The sequence below is a fragment of the Diceros bicornis genome, chromosome 2 (assembly GCF_020826845.1).
Source record: "Diceros bicornis minor isolate mBicDic1 chromosome 2, mDicBic1.mat.cur, whole genome shotgun sequence".
Taxonomy (NCBI): Eukaryota; Metazoa; Chordata; class Mammalia; order Perissodactyla; family Rhinocerotidae; genus Diceros; species Diceros bicornis.
Genome location: NC_080741.1, coordinates 61118767 through 61141385, shown reverse-complemented (window position 1 = coordinate 61141385; position 22619 = coordinate 61118767). Strand labels below are relative to the sequence as shown.

The following is a 22619-nucleotide window of genomic DNA, read 5'->3' as shown; positions in this document are numbered from 1 at the left end:
GGAATGTACCATTGTTTGACTTGCTATTCACTATGATTAAAGATCAGACTTGGTGAAGTTACACATTAACCTGTAGATTTATATCCAGTTTCAAAAAAGAAAAATAGGTTACGGTTTAATAATTCTGTAGGATATTAACCAATGTTGGATCTAACCTAGCAATCATATTCTGGCATTCCTTATTGGCTAAAAATACCCAGTTCCTCCAAATGCCCTTCCAACCAGCTTTACCGTATTACTGTTTGCCTCGTTAATGATTTAAATTTGATATGTATTAATTCTGTTTGTGGAAGAGTCATGTTTTTTAACTTTTTGAAAATTATGATTCGACACTGCAATGACTTAAAACCACTCTCCAGAACAACTTGGGCCCCAGGCCTCTCCCACTCTCTCCCATTTCCAATCTACTGAACTCAGACACATGCCACAGAAAATCAAAATTAAATTATTTAGCTCAATCTTAATAAGTGGGAACAGTTTAACATATCACAAACTCAGGGGAACAATCTAATACAGAAGATTTCTGGCGATGCAAATATACAATAATAATTACCCTTAATGGTGCAACTGCAGGCATCAAAACAGGTAATTTAGAGGGCAGGCATTGGAGCAGATATAATTCAATCACCAGTCTTTAATGGATTCTAAAATGGTCTTGTAGACATCTTATATGCCCGAGGTAGGAAAGTATCCACTTACAATTACATTTAGCAATACTTTGTTGTTTTTCACTCAATGGTAGTATATTTCCATTATAAGAATCCCCAATACAAGTTAGGTTTGATAACATATTCCCCAAAAACTATTCATCCTATTTTTCTCGATACACTCTAACAACCAAATCCTGTATGTTTTCAACCATTAATCCATGCACATCTCTATCCATGGTGAAAAAAATCCCATCAAGTCATAAATCAAGAGATCCTTTCACATGAAAGGGATGGTAACCAGTAGACTAACCGGAAGCCCAAAGACAAAGCCGCTACACACGGACACAGTAATGAGACTTGGCTGAAGTTTGCAGATAAGAAATGCAGCTCTCTTGGATTTATGTTACAAGGTCAGAGAGTATGATGATTCATTGGAAATATTTAAACTCGAGAGGGTAGATTAAATGTGTGGGGAAGGCCTGTCCTCCACCACTCATCCCAGCCACAGTGATAAATTTGTGGCTCTTCTCCAACTAAAATTCAACAGTGCCTTATTTAATACCAGTAAGGCAAACACCCAGTGTTGTTGCCACCAAGTGCCTATCCTAAACCCAAGGTAGATATCACTCAAATTTCACAGCACTCTCCTGCTGAGCTAGGCCTTGTCCTCTCAATCCCGCTCAAAATTGGATTCCAGAAAGAGAATAAAATAAAACAGATTGTAAGCAGACATCATCCATCCATTGGAATTGACCCTCAGGATAAAATGTGCCACATTAAAGTGAGGGCTTCTCCAGGGGCACTGAGGTCATTTGCACTGAACACAGTGATCTTTCCAAGCAACAAAAAAAAGGGGCAGAGAATCAAGTCTTCAAAAGAAAATACCATCAAAAGGGAAGAATAGAGTGTGAGGAATCTCTCTGCCCTATTCTAAGACTTGTTATATAGCGACAATAATCAAGAGTGTGTGGTATTAGCAGACAGATGGACACACAGATCAATGGAACAGAATAGAGAACCCAGAAAGAGACCTGCACAGTATAGCCAACTGGTTTTTGACAAAGGTACAAAAGTAATTCAATGGAGGAAGGATAGGCTTTCCAAAAAGTAGTGCTCTATAGAGCAGCTGGATATCAATAGGCAAAAAAAAAAAAAAAAAAAGTCTTGACCTAAACCTCACGCCTTATACAAATATTAACTCAAAATAGGTCACAAATTTTAATGTAAAATGTAAAACTATAAAACTTTTAGGGGATAGAATAGGAGAAAACCTTCTGGACCTGGGGCTAGGTGAAGAGTTACTAGATATGACACCAAAAGCATGATCCAGAGGAGAAGAAATGAATAAATTAGACTTCACCAAAATTAAGAACTTTTGCTCTGTAAAGGGCCTTGTAGAGAGCATGAAGGGAAAGGCTACAGACTGAGAAAAAAATATTTGCAAACCACATATCCAACAGGGAACTACTATCTAGACTGTATCAAGACCTCTCAAAATTCGACAGTAAAAAAAACAAACAATCCAATTAAACACTGAGCGAGGGACACAAAGAGACATTCACCAGAGAAGATAGCAAATGAGCACAAGAAAGGATATTCCACATCATTAGCCATCAGAGAAATGCAAATTGCAACCACAGTGAGGTATCACTGCATACCTATCAGAATAGCTAAAAAAAACACAGTGACAATACCAAAAGCTGGTGGGGATGCAGAAAAGCTGGATCTCTCATGCACTGCACGTGGGAATGTGGGATGGTACAGAAATTCTGGAAAATAGCTTGGCAGTTTCTTTAAAAAAGTGAAGCATACGTTTGCTATATGACCCAGCAATTGTACTTGTAGGTATTTATCCCAGAAAAGTGGAAACTCATGCTTGCACAAAAACCTGTACATGACTATTAATAATTGACTTTGTTGTAAAGCAACCAAAAACTGGAAAAAAACCAAAACCTCCCTCAAAAGGTGAATGGTTAAACAAACTGTGGTGCATCCATGCCATGGAATACTCCTCTAAAATGAGGTTGGGCGAACGATTGGTGTACCCAACAAATTGGATGGAGATCAGGGACATTACGCTGAGTGAAAAAAGCCAATCTCAAAAGGTCAAATACTGTATGATTCCAAGTATATAAAGTTCTCGAAATGACAAAACTGTACAGATGTAAAACAGATTAGTGGATAGCAAGAATTGGGGACGATGGGGGAAGAGGAGTGTCTGATTATAAAGGAGTAGAATGAGGGAAATCTCTGTGGTGATGGAACATTCCGTACCTTGATTTCAACAGTGGTTACACCAATCCACACAGATAAAATGGCACAGAACTATACATACACATTGTACCAACGTCAAACTCCTGGTTTTGATACTGTACTATAATTATGTAAGATGGAACCAACGGAGGAAATTGAGTAAAGGGTACATGGAACCTCTCTGTGCTATTTTTGCACCTTTCTGTGAATCTACAATTATTTCAAAATTAAAAATTAGAAAAACAGAATACCTTTGACAGATAGTCAAAAACAGCCACGATTTTTGCATTCTAGCCAACCCATTTTGATAACTCCACATGGAAATAAGGAAATCATACCAGGAGAAATGTATGTTTAAAGACAGTAAGACCAGAATAGTTTCCCTTCTTCTTGTTCTCCCCCAAATTTACATACATACCCTATTTACAATACTAATAATATCGGGGGTGGGGGGTAGGGAGGAGAGGAGAGCAGATGAAATTTAGCAACTTCTTGGAAATATATCCCCAGAGATAATCTGATCATAAAAATTAATGATGATATGATAGAAAAAAATAGAAAATTTCCTGATGATCATCTGATAAAATACTGGGAAATAACATTGAGTGTGTTAATACTCCAGCCTTTGAACAATGTACCAATTGAGAGATGGATTATATAATTTCTACAACAAAGACATTTCCTGAAAAGAAAGGAGAGAAGAAATAAGTAAAGTCCTAAATATTTGGCCCAGGTTGAATACTGAATAGTTCTAACCCAGGGACAAGCTACAAAACCAACTCTTTGAATTAATCATCCACATCTCCCGGCCCCCACAAACCCACTCCACAAACAATCCTTTAAGTTCCATTTCAATGTCTCAAATTGGTCACTTAAAATAACATTACTATCATAACTTCAAACTGTCAGGTGGCGCCTTTATACAGTTAATAAGAACAGAAAATAAAACATTTATTCGTACGTTCATGATTAAATAACTATGAATACATAAGCACCTGTGTACCAGACAGTATATTAAATCTTCAGGGGAAAAAAAGCAATCTAGTTAAGTTTTAAAATTTAACCAAAATAAGGACAGCGTTAAAAAATTCACCATTATTAATTCTCCAATCATACTATCATACTAATAATTTCACTCTTAAGTTGTAATAATGAAATTAAGGGAAAACGGAACTTTAAATTTGGTCTTGACTTTCATATTTCATATAGTTGCTTAAAACATGAAACTGCAGGGGAGACTTCTGCATAAACAGAGCTCCAAAAGCCCAATTCTAATTCCAGCAAGTGGGTTGGACGTCCGTGCTATATCTGTTCCCCACCTTACCCGCCCTGGTTCCTCCTCCAGATTAGAACCCACATTCAGTCCCCCAATTCCTCTCCACCACTCAACTGTGACCTTCAAGGAGGGCGGTCTGAATTGATCTAAGCCCCTTTCTGCTAGTCTGGATGCAACATTTTGTGTTGCTCCATTTTACCTCGAGGAGAACTACTCTGAGGACAAATCTGATACACAGATGACAGAGCAGAAAGATGGAAACAGCCTGGGTTCCCAATGAACTTGGCTGGCCACTGATTATCCAGAAATCCATTACCTCCAGATCTCTAGTCTGAAGGATAGCGTATCTTTATTTTCTTATTGCTCAGAGTTGGGTCTCTCCTCACTCGCAGCTGAGAGCATCCTAAGTAATATATGGGTCTTGCTTACATGGCAGCCCTAGCCAAGGGGTGGTCTCTGTGGGGTTTAAGAGAACCAGGTCCTCCAGGCATTTCCTGACTTAGGGAAACATACAGGGCATGGTGTTAAATATGAAAAATAGAAGACAAAATTGGTTCTAAAATATAATGCTCCTCTTTTTGATTTTTAATGATTGTATAATATTCACCCATCATATAGTCAAGCCCCAACGTCAGCTGATATGGTTACTTTGTATGAGTTAGAAAAGGTATTTCTTCCTCTGGACACTTCTCTGCCATCTGCCAGAATAAAGAGCCAATAACTTTACTCATCAGTTACATAGTGACTCTGTAGTGAATGGCACATCCTTGACTTTCTAGGCATCTCTACAGCTGGAGACAGCTCTAACCCAAACTTCTGGGAAGCCATTGTACCCTTAAACTCATCATGAAATCTCAAACGGTTAGCAGTACAATCAAGTCTGTGACACTCTATTACTTAAAACACTAAAACAATTCAGGTTTCAATTCTAATGTAGGCATCCAAGTGGAACAGTAATCAACACTCCAATAGTCCCAGATAGTGGCCAGTGACCAGGAACAGAAACGTACAATAATTCCATCTAGGAAAGAATCAAGACTGAAAGGTAAAATTTGGTGCAAACTTATTACGTTTGGCTGAATTTACAATGTAGTTGAAAGGCAAGAAGAAGTTAAATAATCCTCTGAGACAATCACCAGAGAGATGTCTGATTAAGTTCCTAGCAAATAGAATAGACAATAAATTAAAATTATGAGCAAGAAGAGTGGACTTAAAGAGATCACAGGTAAAATACTTAAATAACCAAGGCCAACACAGCAGAAACAAGTGACAAATCTAATAGGCTAAGTTACAGCAGCCAGTGTCTTGCAACTGAATACTTCAAAAGCCTCTAATTGCATTTTCCAATGACTGGGATTAATCCACAAGTATAGATCAACTTTAGAACATCTAGCTACATCAGTTGTACAGTTTTCTCTCTCAGGATTGTTTCAATTCACTCAACCAGTGTTCAGTTTGAGGCTACCATGTGCTGTGCATACAACAGTGAAAGAAAGTGACAAAGTCCCCACCATCCAGACCTCATCTATGATGTCAGGAAGGTAGAAGCCCTTGAAGAGGAGAGAAGTGACTAGATGGAGATATGAAGGGGTCTTCGGAGGTGCTGGTGACATTCCATTTCTTGATCTGGGAGCTGGTTATATGGGTGTGTTCAGATTGTGATCATTCATCAAGCTGTTCACTATAATGTGCGTACTTTTCCACATGCAAGTTACCATTCCATAAAAATGAATAAAAAACCCCTCTGACACCATGGCGCTTACATTGCGGGGGTGGGGAGGGGACGGGACACAATAAACAAGATAAATTAAAGTAAAATATATAGAATGTCAAATGGTGCTCAGGAGAAAAAAGCAAACGAGAGGGGAGATAGATAGGACAAGTCGGGAGTGGGCTGTAATTTGAGATAGAGTGGCCAGAGAAGGCCTTACCAAAACGTGACATTTGAGCAAAGACCCACAGGCAGTTAAGAAGCCATGCGGGTCTCTGAGAAAGAACACTGCAGATAAAGGGAAAAGCATTTACGAAACACTGAGGCAGGAGGGTGCCTGGGAAGTGTGAGGAACAGCGAGAAGGCCAGTGTGACCGGAACAGAGTGAGCGAGGGGTAGAGAAGGAGAAGAGGTCAAGGAGGGGACAGACGGGATGTCATAGGTACTTGATGCTCCTGGTAAGAACTCTCGCTTGAGAAGAAGAATGTCGATCAGAGGAACGGCAAGATCTGAGGTAACATTTTAACAACAATATTCTGCTTGCTACTGATTCAGATACACAGAAACCTTTTTGTTTTAGTAATGCAGATCAACTTTCATAGTGACAGCGCTGTACATGTGAGAGTGCCTCCAAGAAACACAGAGGCTCCCCATTTGGAATCATTTCATTCAGGCCGCTTATTTGATAACTGAGAGTCCGAGAACCAACACCAAAACACATGTTTCCTGACTCTAAGTTTCTATTTTTTCTACTATAATTCCTTTTGTAATTAAAGTTTACCTTGATTTATTCATTCCACAAGTATTTACAGAGGCCCTGCTATGTGTCGGGCAGAAGTGAATTAGACAGGTGGGAGGGGCTGGCCCTCAAAGTCAACAACAAGCCACCCTGATTCAAGGAATTAAGAGTTACATATCCAGAGGGGCAGATACATGGGAGGCGCATGTGACTCGGAACTTGAGGCATGAAGGAAAGCTTCCTGGAGGAAGTGATAGCCACGGTGAGGCCCACAGGACAAATGGCGTGGTGCAAGGGAGACCAGAAAAATAACATAGTACATGGCTTGGCACAAAATAAGTGATCGACCAAAGTGATCACAGCTACTAGCTGGACCACTGTGTAACTTCAAAACCCCTATTCTTACTCACCAACCCATAAAATGCTGGTGAACTATACTATGGATTATTCAAGCATCTTTCTCTAGATGATTGATAATTGGCATGACTTCCAAGGAATAAAATCTAATTCTGATTCCACTAATGTAGAACTTCTGATCCTTTTGGGCAGCAATTAGTTTGGCCTTGTCTAGAAAAAGAGTTTGGAATACAAATTAAAAGGAAAATGGTTAACTGGTTTAGGAAACCAGTTTGATACACTTTAGAGAGATAAATCAGCCAGTGATGCATGTGCCAGGCAAGACAGGCTCATATGTTGGCCGCGGAGATGTTTCAGTAGAGGAGGGTTTCTTGATCTCGGCACTATTGACATTTGAGGCAGAATGATTTGCAGTGGGCTGTTCTGTGCCCTGTAGGATGTTTTGCAGCATTGCTGGCCTCCACCCACTAGATGTCAAAAGCAAGCCCCTCCTCCAGAGATGTGACAACCCAAAATGTTTCCAGACATTGCCAAATGTCCCCTGAGTAGCAAAATCGCCCCCCAGTTGAGAAACACTGCAATAATGAGGAAACCACAGACCTTTTGGAGTTTTTGAAGGAATAATAGGGAGAACAGAAGCAAGAAAGGAGAGAACTCGCTGCTCCTCCTGACCCATGACATCTTTGTGTCATTCAATAAAGAACCATAGGGCAGGCCCCGTGGCTTAGCAGTTAAGTGCGCGCACTCCGCTGCTAGCGGCCCAGGTTCGGATCCTGGGGGCACACCAACGCACCGCTTCTCTGGCCGGGCTGAGGCCGCGTCCCACATACAGCAACTAGAAGGCTGTGCAACTATGACATACAACTATCTACTGGGGCTTTGGGGGAAAAAAATAAATAAATAAAAATTTAAAAATAATAATAATAAAGAACCATAAAAGTGACGATCAGGAAACTCAACTGTTAGCCCCACTTTTCCCACACCTTACACACACACAGGCTCAATTCAGAGACAAGACTTTTTAATTTTTTTTCCCCCCCAAAGCGCCAGTAGATAGTTGTATGTCATAGTTGTACATTCTTCCAGCTGCTGCATGTGGGACGCAGCCCCAGCATAGCCGGAGAAGTGGTGCGTCGGTGCGCGCCCAGGATCCGAACCCGGGCCGCCAGTAGCGGAGCACGGCCACTCAACCACTAAGCCACGGGCCAGCCCCAGAGATAAGACTTTAGATTTCAGGGGACGAACACATAACTACTACGAGGAGGAAATGGGATGAGGGGCTGAGAAGAGGATAAAAATGGGAAGGAATGGAAATGGAGAAGGGCGGGCCACCAACCAGGTTTATTCTTCCTCTCTCTGGTTCCCTTTCTTTGCCACTACCAAGCCTGCCATGGACGACCCAACCCCAGAGTGCATGACGGAGGAGGACTGGAGGCACGGAGACCCAGGAGAGCCTACAGCAACTATGGAGGACAGAGAGGAGGGGCTCGAGCTCTGAGGATGCCACTCCTCCAGACACTTTTGTAGAGAAGGCCTCCACACCTCATAATGCCCATAACTCCAAGTTCAAGGCCCCTTGGTGAATGCTTGAGAACGTTCTGAGTCTTTTCTTTTAATTAAAGAAACTGACCCCAGGGCCTTTCCTCCAGTACGTCTTCATGTGCAACAATAGTCAACAAAGTCTTCCTCAAAACTTTGTATGATTCATGCTCAATTGCCCCTTTTCTCCCTCTGTGGTAAGATTTATGGTTCGGTAGCAGGCAACGCAACACAATGTTTCATATATGGAAACGTTGCTGTTTGTGGAAGTTTTTGCAATAGTAGAAGTGGAAATCCTTGCCTAAAATGAGGTTTCAGGATTTCTATGGCTTTTAGTAAGCCAGGTGACGGCTGGTATCTGTACCATTCATGAAGGTTCCTTGGGGACAATTTATGAAGCCAACAAAGCTATAACAGGTAAGAATTCAATGTTGATTATTTATCCCCTTTTAACTAAAGACCCAAACTTCAAATTCACTGTGCGCATCACAATGCAACGACTGCTCAAAGTCAATAGCGTTGACTTCCTTGCTTCTCTTACAGATGGGGAAGGACGAGAGGGGACAAGGCACCAGGGCAAAAGTTTATCAAAATCTTACTGCAAAATCTGCCTCTCCTCCACGAGCTCATCAGTATGTCCTATGAGTCTCTGGGCCACTTCAGTGCCCTCTGCTTTCCAAAGGCCCTGGTTTCTAATTGCCAAGGAAAAGCTACTAAGTCACCAGAGCACTAAACTTGGTACCCTCGCTGCTGTTCAGGACACACCAAATTTCCCTGATTTGTTTCAAAGCAACAGAGATACATACTGGCAAAATTTCCATCTTTCCTGCTTTCCCCTCAGCCTCAAAAATAAATATAAAACAGTCCAGGATTTTTAAACTAAAGGACAGTATCAAAACATCATACCGTTTTAACTCGCTAAAGCCAAAAATTCATTAAAGTAGATACGTCACATGGATCCATGCCTTCTCCAGCAGGCAGTATGAATCTGCCCAGTATTTTTCAATTCACTTCTACATCCCTGTACACAGCAGGCTAAAGTGAGAAGAAGCCAAGGATATGGAAGGAATCTTTTAATAAAACAAGTAATGTCATTAATTTAAAAAACTCTTCCCTGAATGTAACAAGGCAATAGTAAGAGAAGGAAGCTGGAGTTTCTAAATCTGTTATGGTTCTCTGAGTCTTATTTTTTATAAGTTGTATTTGGGCCAAACAGGAGCTTAAAATATTCTAATACCTATAATAAAATCATTCCTTACAGTAGCACCTACTGTTTCTCCTTCAAGCATAAAAGTAAAGTATATAGCAATTTACTGTTTGTGGGAAAACAGAAGAGTGATTTTGATTTCCCATAGAACTAGATCTGAGGCAACCATCTCTCAAGTTCCAGGTCTGTTGCCTTTGGCCCTGAGAATAAAGGCCTTACTTTCCTCTCTGTAAAAATGGGGATAACAACAGTATGTACCTTACAGGGTATCAGGATTATGCATTGCATTTAAGAAGTATTTAATAAACTGTAAACTGTAACCATTACTAATATTACTGTTGTTCTTCTTTTCTTTGGGCATTCAGAGATTCACAAGAGGCACAGAAATCCAGCTAGTATGGACTGTTCAACTCAAGAGGCATAAAAACTTTTTACCACATGGAATTCCAAGAAATATTTACGAAAATTGGACAAGAGCATCCATATATATCTTGCAATAAGGGCTAGAAGAGCTGAAGACAAAGAAGTAAGTCACCAAAATAGATTAGGGAGTCAGTGTCCCCGGGAAGTTTTTATAAAAAGATTAGGCAAATATTTTTACAAGATGATTTAAGCACAGGTTTGTCTTTTAGCCCTAAAATACTGTGACTATAGGATACTTCATAACCCAACAACAAGAATAGATAGATGGTGAGGATGCATAAAAAGAGACTACTAAATGTATCATTTTCTTTATGAGAAGGGACAATAATTTGTTTATAAATCCATGTGTTCCTGACTTAAATAATAATAATCCAAAATGCTTATAAAATACACTGCTTTCCCATAAGGTGGATGATCTCACGTTTTGCTTTTCTTTGTAATAAGAAATTGATTTCTCTCTTCTAGTTGAGACATATCCTTGATAAACACTAAAATTCACTGTCTTACAAAGATATTAGGACTCTACAGATAAATTATTCATAAAGAAGAACCATAAAATTACCACAAAATAGCACTTCAGAGACAGAAACATACCTCTGCAGGGTTCAAGATGATGTCAGACCACAGAGTTGAGGCATAAGCCCCAATGAAAAAAGCAAATGAACCATTCCCTAAAGAGTTACAGAAGAAGGGGAGGGGCAGGTGGCAGTGCAGCTAAGACTGCAAAGCCTTTTCCGCAGCTTCCGTGTCATTCTGGATGCCAAAACACAACATGGTGTTTGGGGCTATGTTACCACAGGGAGCACCCGCTCCATCTCTGATGTCATTATGTCCCTCTTATATCTAGCACAGAACTCCTGTACACAGCAGGCATTCAATAAGGATCTGCTGAGGGATCTGTGAACTAATAAATACAGAGTTAGCACTCACTTCTTGATGGCGGGAAATTAAGTACCAAAAAGAAAAGAAGACCGTTGGTGGGAAACTCGTATGCACTCTATTCCATTTCTTATTTTGAGAGCACACAGTGGTGTGACCACGTGTCGTCAATGTCTTCTTCTTTTCATTCTTTCTTCTTTATTTCCTTTTGGTGCTCAGCATCCATCCCCCACCCTACCAGCAGCTTCAATTCATTTTTGGAAGAATATGTTCCATTCACCGCAGGCAGTTACACAGTCGACCCAGAGGAGCTTGCTCCCACTACAGGAGCTGGAGGCCAAGGAGCCAGGACAGCTGATCTACACCTCGCCAAATGGACACCCTGACCTCAGGATACCAGTGAAATCACGATTGAGCCCCTTAAGGAGAAAAGACAAGGCTGGAGATTACTGTCCCCAGTAGCAGGAGCTGCATCTCTGACCACACTCTCCTGGCTCTGAGTGTCCTGTTCGCTAGCACCCACTTGCTAGCCTCCTGGAATTTCTTTGTTCCTTGCCCATGACCCAACGTTTATTCTTCAGTTGCCTGTCTATTCTGTGAGCCCCTGATAACCTTCCAAAAAACTTCATTTGACTTCAGTTGCCAAGATTTGATTTCTGTTGTTTGCAAACAAAACAAACAAAAAAGTCCAAAATAACATTTGCAAAGAAAAAAATAGCGATATATTTATCAGGTTTAGGTCTAGGCACCAATAACAGAAAATGCCACGACAGTGGCTAAAACAAGATAAAAGGTTACTTCTCTCTACCATTAATGAAGTTTACAGGTAGGGAGGTCTGGGGATGGTGAGGCGTTCCATAGTAACAGGGCTCATGTGGCACCTTTGAATAACTTAGAAAAAGGTAGCCCTCCAGGTGAAAGGAGCCCTGTAGGTACATGGCTTAGTAAGCACACGATCCTTTTGTGGATAGTAAAAGGCCCAAGCTTTCTCCAGGTACACAACGTGGAAAGCAGAGCCTGGATTGAATTTCAGCCCCTTAATCAACCTCTCAGCCAGAGGCCTTTCTGCAAGAAATAATCTGCACAACTATGTACACAGTGCTGCCCAGACTGCTTCTCTCTTGTGGCTTTTCCATCCTCTTCATGTAATATCAACCTTATGATCCTAAGTAACTGCTCAAGATCCAGCCATCATGTCCACATTCCAGCTAAGAGGAAGAAGAAGGGATTAAGGACATGACTCTCTCCTTTTAAGGAAACTTCCTGGAAATTGCATGCCATTTCCACTTATATCGATCCATCAGCCAAAATTTAAATCACACCTAACTACAGAGGCTGAAGGCTAGTCTGTATTCCATGCTACTTACTCTGTGTTCACCTGGAGAAACAGAGCTTCTGTTACTGAGAAAGAAGAAAAAAATCAGCAATTTTTAGGCCACTATCCAAGGTTCAGTGAATACACTGGCATATGACCAAAGGTAGGCTGTGGCCTCTCCTTGAGGTTTTCAGAAGTGTGACACAGTTGATGTCTCACAAAATACATTAATAGTTGTAGAGCTTATACTTTATAAAACTAGAAAGAATTTACTAGAAAGGATTTTAGAGATCTTTCAGTTCAAATCTCTCATTTGAATATTAATGTTTCATAACATACACCACTTTGCACAGATATATAACGCTGTATTTTAAAAATATAGCATTATCATTCATTTGTAACCTACCAATCCTTTGTTAATTATTACAACAAATGCTTTAGTGCCTTTTTAACATTTAAATCACCCGTGCAATTAGCACAATGTCTAATAACAAATGGAAATGGGCACACAACTTTTGCAGGCCATTTACTAAGAATGTGGACACCTCATTGCCACATAATAGATAAGGTGACCACCTTCTACGAACCAAAAACTGTGACACACTGCCTGCCACACATAAGGATAATGGTAACCACAGCTGAATGCTGAGGCCAGCACGTAAAATCTGGGACTCGACAGTCACGAGCTGCATAAGACGTCTCAGTCGATGACAGACGGCATATGATGGTGGCCTCATAAGATGAGTACCATACAGCCTAGGTGTGGAGCAGTCTATACCATCTAGATTTGTGTAAGTACACTCGATGATGCTCATACAATGACGAAATTGCCTAACGATGCATTTCTCAGAAGGTGTCCCTGTCGTTAGGCGACTCACGGCTGTATTAACTACAAGTATTACTAACTTTTAGAAAAATCCTATTATACTAAATTGGGGGAGGGTGAGTGAGAATTGGAATAGCCTCAATGCAAGCTCAAAGAGGGAGGGTTATTTATGTGTCCCATTCTCTACTGTATCCCCCTTACCTTGCAAAATGCCTAGTACCCACAGGGACTTAAAAAACACTTGTTGCTTTAAAGAATCTGTCAAAACTCTGATAGGAACTTAAAGATCCAAACCCAAAGACACGCATTCTAGGAATTTGCCAGACACCTGAAAACCAAAACAAAACAAACAAACAGCAACAAAATACATGGATGATGAAAGGGGAGACTTAGGGTGCCACATAGGAATTCCTGACGTGGGTAAAATGTTATTAATACACTGCCTACAAAACCCCCAGGAACATCATTCTCTCATCTAATTTCCCACGGAGCACGTACTCAATAAATTGTCAACACACAATTGATTATAAGGCCATATGCTGAAGATGCTATATATGATTTCCTTTGCATGTTTTTGTAGTTTTGCTACATATAAGTATGCATAAACAAAACAAGGTATTACTTCGGGGAGGAAAGAAGGAGTTTAGAGACTTAGCAATTCTCTAGTGTTTTCTCCTTTAAAAAAAAAATCTCTCGGGCCGGCCCTGTAGCTTAGCGGTTAAGTGCGCGCGCTCCGCAGCTGGCGGCCCAGGTTCGAAACCCCGGGCGCGCACCAACACACCGCTTGTCCTGCCATGCTGAGGCCGTGTCCCACATACAGCAACTAGAAGGATGTGCAACTATGACATACAACTATCTACTGGGGCTTTGGGGGGAAAAAAAAAATCTCTTAAGCAACTATGGCAAAATACTAGCATCTGTTAAATGAGAGTGTCTGGTATATATTCTCAGGTAAAAATTTTCCCTGGTGGGCTAGTGTTTAAGATTTGGTGCTCTCACTGCTGCAGCTCAGGTTTACTTCCTGGTCAGGGAACCACACCACCCGTCTGCTGGTTGTCACACTGTGGCAGCTGCGTGTTGCTGTGATGCTAAAAGCTATGCCACCGGGATTTCAAATACCAGCAGGGTCATCCACAGTGGACAGGTTTCAGCAGAGCTTCCAGACTAAGACAGACTAGGAAGAAGGATCTAGCCCCCCACTTCTGAAAAAAATTGGCCACGAAAACCCTCTGAACAGCAGCAGAGCATCGTCTGATACAGTGCTGGAAGGTGAGAGGATGGCGCAAAAAGACCGGGCAGGGTTCCACTCTGCTGTACACAGGGTCGCTAGGAATTGGAATCGACTGGATGGCACTAACAACAACAATTTTCCATAATTCGAATTTCTAAAAATAATTTTGATAGCTAAACTAGAAGCAAAAGCTTTTTCTAAGAATGTACTTAAAATTAAATTATTAATTATTAATATAAAATAATTAACAATTAAAACATTAATAACATTTTACCTAGTGGGCCATTTTTTCCCAGGGGAACATTTATCTAAGTTTGAAGAGACAGACAGGATTCACACGCAGTAGCCATGGAGGAGGGTGAAGGCAGGATGTGTTACGACTTGTGTCATAAACAAGGGTCTAAACGGCTGGGGCCACTTACTAGCCAAGTGACTGATGGCAAGTTCCCTCTTACATCTCTTACATCTTCTTATAGCTCCATTTACTTACTTTTAAAATGGAGATACTATTGTCTAACCTCACAGGATTACATATTATAAGAGTTTAGCACAGTTTGGCACATAGTAAGTTACCAATAATTGATACCAATTATTATCATTTAAATAAGAAAGAGGTTTAACTATATATTCAATCACATTAATGATTAAAACATTTAAGTAGAAAAAACTGCAGTTCTTAAGTACTAGTTATCTCCATTTTCATCCAGCTGCTGCCATCATATTTTAAATTTCTTCGTTGTCAACACAGCAGCCTTCTTTACTTAATGCATGATTTTTCATTCTACAAACCTATGGCTCAAACTTGGAGGGGCTGCTACAGCCAATAACTGGAGTGAGACACTCTTGCAGGTCCTTGGTCACCATCCCTAACTCCTACTTCATCCCTAAGCCCCTGGCTCAGGGCTTCTCCTAGTGTGGTCCCAGGAACAGCAGCATCAGACCCCCTGGGAAACTGTTAGAAATGCCACTTCTCTGGTCCCAGTCCAGATGCTGGGGATAGGACCCAGCAATCCGTGTTGGAAGAAGCCCTCCACGTGATTCTGACCCATGCTAACCTTTGAGAACCACTGGCCTAGCTGACTTTCCCACTTGAGTGAAAAGATTTCTTTTCAGTCTAAGGTAGTTAAGGAATAACAGCCAAGAGTGGGTATTGCAAACTTTTTCCATGAAGGGCTAAATAGTAAACATCTTAGGCTTTGCAGGCCAAGAGGCAAAATCAAGGTTATGTATGTATTAAAGTAATCTCTTAAAATGCAACCATTTAAAAATATAAAAACCATTCCTAGCTGGTGGGCTGTACAAAAGCAAGTGGTGGGCCACAATTGCTGACCCCCAGTCAAGAGTTTAGAATCAGGCAGACTTATATCACATGCACTTTCCGGCTCACCCTCTTACTAGCTGTATCCCCAGCATGCAGGCTCTTCCCCTCTAGCTCAGTGAGCTCGTCTGTAAAATGGAGATAACAACAGCTCTGACTGCATGGGCTGTGGGCAGGAGGGAAACACCGAGGGGACTTAAAGCACCAAAGCCCCAGCCCTACACACGCACAGTGCTGAGGCAACCTACTGGGGGCCAGCTGCTTAGTTTTTACTATGGTCTTACTGCTAGTGTTCATTTCCTTCTGACAGACTTAGAATCCAAACTTGCCAGACCTCGTGACAATTTCTAAAATTATCCTGTTTGACATGTGTTCTTAGGGCAAGTCCCCTCGCAGGCGGTTTGGAATTAGCCACATGAAAAATATTACATTTCCAAAACATCTTTAAGAAACCCAGACTGGTATTCTCCATTCACAATTAAATTTTTACACACTACTCAACTTAATTAAGAGCCAGCTCATTAGGAAAGAGCTAACGAGCCAAGGTCTTGGTGAGCTAACGATCTACCTGTTGGTATGTAAAAGTGTCCCTCAGCTTCTGTAGCTGCTCCTGGAGGCAGGTCACTGCTCAAGTGATGACTTTAAACCACAATGCTCCCTTCACTCATACAGATGACTGATAATATTCAGGTCATCCCATCATAGTGACTCAGTATTTTTTAACGGACTTAGATCACCAATTGGCTGGGATATGCAGAAAGGCGGGCAATCTTTTCCTTCATTGTTGATGGGAGTAACACAAAGTGACATAGCATTTTGGGGAGGCAAAGTATACATTAAAATTAAAAATATCCTTAAATACAAATTAATCATCTGTGTATTTAATCATAGATAAAAATGTACATGTGGAAGAAGATGCATGTACTAAGTTTTATTTTTTCACTGCAGCATCATTTGTAATAGCATGCAACTATGAACAGCTCTGTAGACTATGGAATATCTATACCATGGAATACTATGCAGCAGTTAACAAGGATGAGGACATTATTTATGGAAAAACATGTATAGCTCTCCAAGACATTAATATGGAAAAAAAGTGTGTTGTCTAACAATACACATATATCATTTATGTAATATTAAAATTGGATGTTTTGCATATGTAAAAGCAAAGCAAATGCACAAAATTCACCACATTTATGTTTCACATGGTCTGGAATTAGGAAGGATTGTTCAAGCGTCTTTCTGTATTATCAGAATTTTAAAAACTGCAATGTATTCATAGCTAAAACAAAAATATTAACACACTAGCAGAGTAAGATAAAAATCTAAGAAAGACATAGAGTTAATGTAGTTTCTACACCCACTCTCCAAAGCAAGAAATTAGGGTCTCCCTTTGCTGATAGCTTTACAGATACTATGTCACTATATATTGTCCAATTATTAGTCAAAGAAACAGGTCAGGGTCTTGATTTAGATGGAAGATATAGCCCATATTGAGCACTTATTCAATGGGACAGCTCCTAGCTGCATCATGTTCATTCTCCCAGGTTTTTTTTTTTTTTTTAAATGACAGGTAGCTCCCAATTCTAAAAGCTCTCCCTAAGCCTTAGAGCCCAAAGCATTTCAAAATGTCAATAGATTGCAAGCATTTAATCGTGTCTGCATTACAGGGATCACATTCTGCACTTTCCCCTCTCGAGACCTGGGGCGGCGAGGACACTGGGGGACTCGCTCCTTTACAGCATAACTGTCCCTTAGGGCACATACAAACAATATGAAACAAAAAGCAGAGCGAGAGGTGCGACATCTTGGCAAGTGGGAACATGCTTGTGTACTGCTACAGTCTTGCCTGCCACTTAGGAAAAGGCAAAGCAAAGGTGGAGAGAAGGGGGAAGGACAAATGAGAGATGAACGCCCTGACAAGGGCACCTCAAATATAAGGGGCACACACAGCCTCTGCTCAACCACCAGTCCTCACCAAGACTGGCAAACGTGGGACACCACCCTTCATTAATTCAGTGGCCATTTGACAATGTGCATCGCGTCCCTCCTATATGCACTAAAACAAACGGAGCAGCCTATGCTGACATCCTCGCCTGGGCCTGGTGAAAGGAGAAAACATAAGGACCACTGGCAACCTTCCATAACCGCAATCTATTCAACATAAACGACTCCTCTTTCTTCCATGGTTACGTTCCTTCTGCTTCTTTGGTGAGAAAACATCTTCTCTTTTACGCAGTGATAGTGATGGTGAATGGTATTTTTTTTCTTTAAACATCCTTACTGGACAAACGTAAAGGTTAGCTATGCTACATCAGCCCTCCAATTATATTTTAAACTGGTCCACAAAATCCAAAGCTGGAAACCAAATAACATGGTTGAACAAAGAAAGTTTCTTTCTTTTTGTTTTTTGTCAGGAAGATCAGCACCGAGCTCACATCCATGCCAATCCTCCTCCACTTTATATGGGACGCCGCCACAGCATGGCTTGACAAGCGGTGCGTCGGTGCGTGCCAGGGATCCGAACCTGGGCCGCCAGCAGCCGAGCGCGTGCACTTAATCTCTATGCCACGGCCAGCCCCAGAAAGGTTCTAAAGAATCAGAATCCACCCACTATCTTTTCCAACCTCCCACTCCCTCCCCCAACAACCAAAACCCATCAGACACTACTATTTCACTCCCTAGTTTCCACACGCTTTTCCAGCAGTGTTATTTCCACCTATTCTTCACTCTCATCACAGGCAGCCTCACCAACTCAACTCCAAGCCTCAGGTGCCCAAACACCACTTCTGGGTCGATACCTCTGGGGTGTGTGGTCATTAACAGGTAAGGCGATAATACCCAGGGTTTGTGTCTCAGCCACCCAAAGCCCTTCCCGCATGTGTCTTTTATCACTGTCAGCTTAGCTCCCCCACTGCCTGGCACCTGTGCCCACAGCCCCAGCAGGCTAGCGTTCTCGGCAGAGCTGCCTGGCTTTATCATGATTTAACAGGTCTGCTCTGAGCTAAGACCTCGAGAACAGAGCCTGTTTGCAGGATGTCAGAGAAGCTGGGCTGCAAATGGGCAGGTAGCAGGAACCGTCACATTGCAGCCACCAGGGGCAGGGCCAGGGGACAGAGCAGGTGGGTATTAATCTTACCTGAATGAATGCAGTTCATCTCAGGGAGAGCATCAATAATTCAGTAAGCAGGAAACAAACAGACTTTTGTTACCTGGGCTTTGTTGGCTTTTTGGTTTTGTTTCCATCAATGGACCATCACGTAGGGAATTACGGCTTATTCAAAAGAGTTTTTCTTTACGTCAACAGTCACCAAGAGTTTTTCTATAGCATTTAGAAAATCGAATTTAACATAAGACTAGTGGTTGGGCAGGGGGCTGCAGGGGATTTTGACTCCTCCACGGGACATTTGCCAATGCCCAGAGACATTTTTGGTTGCTACAACTGGAGGAATCTGGTGGACAGAGGCCAAGGATGCCGCTAAACATCCTACACTGCACAGGACAGCACCTTCCCCAAACAATGATCTGGTCCAAAGTGTCAAATAGTGCCAAGGCTGAGTAACCCTGCATTGATGCATTTAAAGCCCCAAGAATCCTCAATACTGGATATAGTTACTATACTCTTTGTACATACGGAAAACTGAGGCACAGAGAGGGTTAAATACCTGGCCCATGTAGATCTGAGATTCCAATCTGATCTGCCTCTGTCTCCCTCCAGAACCTGCACTCTTCACCATTACACCACCTGGCCTACCAGACAACCATTGCCTCTCTTCTCCAGCAGCTATTCGCCAAGTCAGATCCTGTCCCCTCACTGTAAATCCTAGGAGGGCAGGGTTGGACTCTGGCTTATTCACTTCATCCTCACAGCACAAGCTGCCTCAGAGTGCCAGTCCACAAAGATGTTACCTGACCAATCGTGCATCTAGCTCACTTTTGTTACAGGGTGACGGTGGAGCATCAATTACATTTTGGCTATGACAGTATATACCGGCATCCAGACAATAAACCTGATGCAATAAAAGATTTCTCCTCCAAAATGCAGAGAGGTGAACTTTCAACTAATATTAGAATTGGAAATATCCTTTATAATCAAGGAATCCTGAGCAAATACGCTTGAACTAGCCCATATGAGACGTGACACAAATCTGTATTTGGTTTTCAAAGGAGAGAGTCATCCTTCAGATTACCAAAGGGATTGGAAAAACCAAGAACAGGTTAAGAACCCTTGATGCAATCCCATATATCCCATTTTAAAATAGAGCAAATCAAAGCACGAGAAAGTGGCTTTCTCAAGGCCATACAACCAATTAGCACAAAGAGAGCACAGGAAACAAGATGTCAACTCCCCCAACCGATGGAATATCTTAGAAACACTATTTCTGGTTTCTGAATTTGGATCACTCGACCTTCAGTACCAAGTACTGAAGTACTTAATATTAAATAAAATAAAGCCAAAATAGAAAAAGTGTCAAGCTAGTTAAAATAGTTACTCTCAATCCCAATCTTGTGGAATCTGACATTATTGTAACCGAAAATTCTTCACAATCTTTTAAGCAAACAACACTGATAAGATGCATTCTTCTAGCGTCCTGTATCTATTTTACGAAAAGGCCATTAGTCGGAAAACAAACTGAAAATGATGGGCAGTTTAATGATCTGGCACCTGTATAAGCGAGGCAAGCTGCTAAGAAACATCTTGAAGTATTGTGACCTATCATAAAAATGTATGTTTGGTCTCTGCTCCTAGTTCCCGAAACTAAGCCCCTAAAACTCTTGGAATGTCCTAAGTGATAAGAGCTATAAAGACGAAAGGAGTGTCTTTTGTTATTCATCACAAGCCCCTTTCAACCACACCAGGGTTTATGTTAATGAGGAAACTTGCAGAAAGCCTGAGTAAAAATTCCAAAAGTATGGAGTTTGGAGAGCTTTCCAGTTAGTGAACCAGAACAGGCCAGAGGGCAGGAAGGTGATGCACCGAAAAGCTCCCGAGGGACAGATGCTCCTGTGCTCAGGACTCTTCCAGACCTCGCCTACGTATCTCTTCATCTGGCTCTTCATTTATATTCTTTAACACATCCTTTGTAATAAACCAGTAATCCAGTAAGTAAACTGTTTTCCCCAGTTCTGTGAGCCATTCTAGCAAAGAACTGAATCTGAGGAAGGGGCTGTGGGTACCTCAGATTTCTAGCCAAGTTGACAGAAGTTCTGGGTAACCTGGGGATCCATCATGCAACTGTCATCTAAAGTGTATGTGTCAGGGGCAGGGGGGCACAGTTTTGTGGGACTAAGCCCTCAACCTGTGAGACCTGACACTATCTCCAAGCAGACTGGGTTAAACTGTAGGACACCCAGGTAGTGTCTGCAGAGAACTGGACAACTGCTTGGTGTGGAAAACCCCACACATCTGGCATCAGTGTGTTGTCAGTGATGTAGCCACAGGACCAGGAACAGAATGTGTCACCCCAAAATATGCCTCTTTGGCATAAGAATTATTTTAGGCTGATTATTTTTAAGAAACAACAGACACAGGGAAAACCTCTGAAAACCTAGCAGAAGTTATCCATTTGTAAGGTAAATTTACATTTATAAGAGAAATCCCCATTTGTAGGGGGTGCCTTCCTCTCTGTGCCAGGAAGGAGAAGATGACTAAATCTCTAGAAACTGTTATCAATAGAGAAGGCAATGACTTAAATCTACACAACTTTACCCTTGTTTACTGTGCTGACCTCATCCTAACAACAGAATGTCAAAGCTACTTCTCAAGGCTGGAGCCAGCCAGGAGCATGCACATAGGAGAAAATTTTCATCTGCCAATTGAAACACATCTTGCCAGCGCCTCCGCATACCAGCCTGCTTTCCTTGATCCCTCAAACCTCACCTCATACCCTGAATCAGAGAGACAGAGTTGGGAGCCTGTCCTTCCATATACTTCCCAATCGACTGCATAATAAATGTTCTTCCCTCAAAGACTGGTGTACCATGGTATCAGCTTCTGTGTGCACAGGTGGAGAGAGCCCTTGCTTGGTAACAGTGAGAGTGTGGCAGTAGCAGAGAATAGAGGAGAAAACAGTTTTTACTTTTCACATCTCGAAGTACCAGTCCAATGAATTTTCAGAAAACCTACAGCTTCATCAACTGGGGAGATTTTTACTTTTTTTATGTTTAAAATTTTTTTATTTTCTGGTGAGGAAGACCAGCCCTGAGCTAACATCCAATGCCAATCCTCCTCTTTTTGCTCAGAAAGACTGGCCCTGGGCTAACATCCATGCCCATCTTCCTCTACTTTATATGGGACGCTGCCACAGCGTGGCTCAACAAGCGGTGAGTCGGTGCGTGCCCGGGATCCGAACCTGCAGACCCTGGGCCAACCAAGCGGAGCACGCGCACTTAACCACTGCACCACCGGGCTGGCCACTGGGGAGATTTTTAAACAATAGGCAGCAGCAACGATAAAGGACCAACGTTCAAATCCAAACTCTGCACCCACCTTATGACTCCCTTATGGTAGGGACCCAAGGGAATTGCCTACAAATGGGCACCAACAGGCATACACAAGAATGTTCTTTACAGCTTATTCCCAAAAGCCTAAAACTGGAAAGAACCCAAAGGTCTACCAATACGAAAGGGGATCAACTGTGGTATTGTAACCATCATATGCCAATTCCTACTGGCCCTCTTGTATTGTATTGTATTGTATTGTATTGTATTGTATTGTATTGTATCAATAACAATGTTGTATCAAAAGTTGTTCTGCAGGGGTAATGAGCTAAAACTCTAAGTCATGTAGCTGGAGCATGCTCAGAAGGTGGAAACCTTGTCCTCAGACAACCTCAAGCTGCCTAGGAACCAAAACTTCCCAAACTACAGAACTCAGGGTAAAAAGAAAGAGGAA

The 22619-nt window shown here is 41.7% G+C and overlaps 1 protein-coding gene across 5 annotated transcripts in view; it reads right to left on the bottom strand.

Moving 5' to 3' along the window:
• Positions 1-22619, bottom strand: part of PTPRG (protein tyrosine phosphatase receptor type G) — a 680315-nt gene that overhangs the window by 529538 nt on the left and 128158 nt on the right. The gene's annotated exons all lie outside the window — the stretch shown is intronic.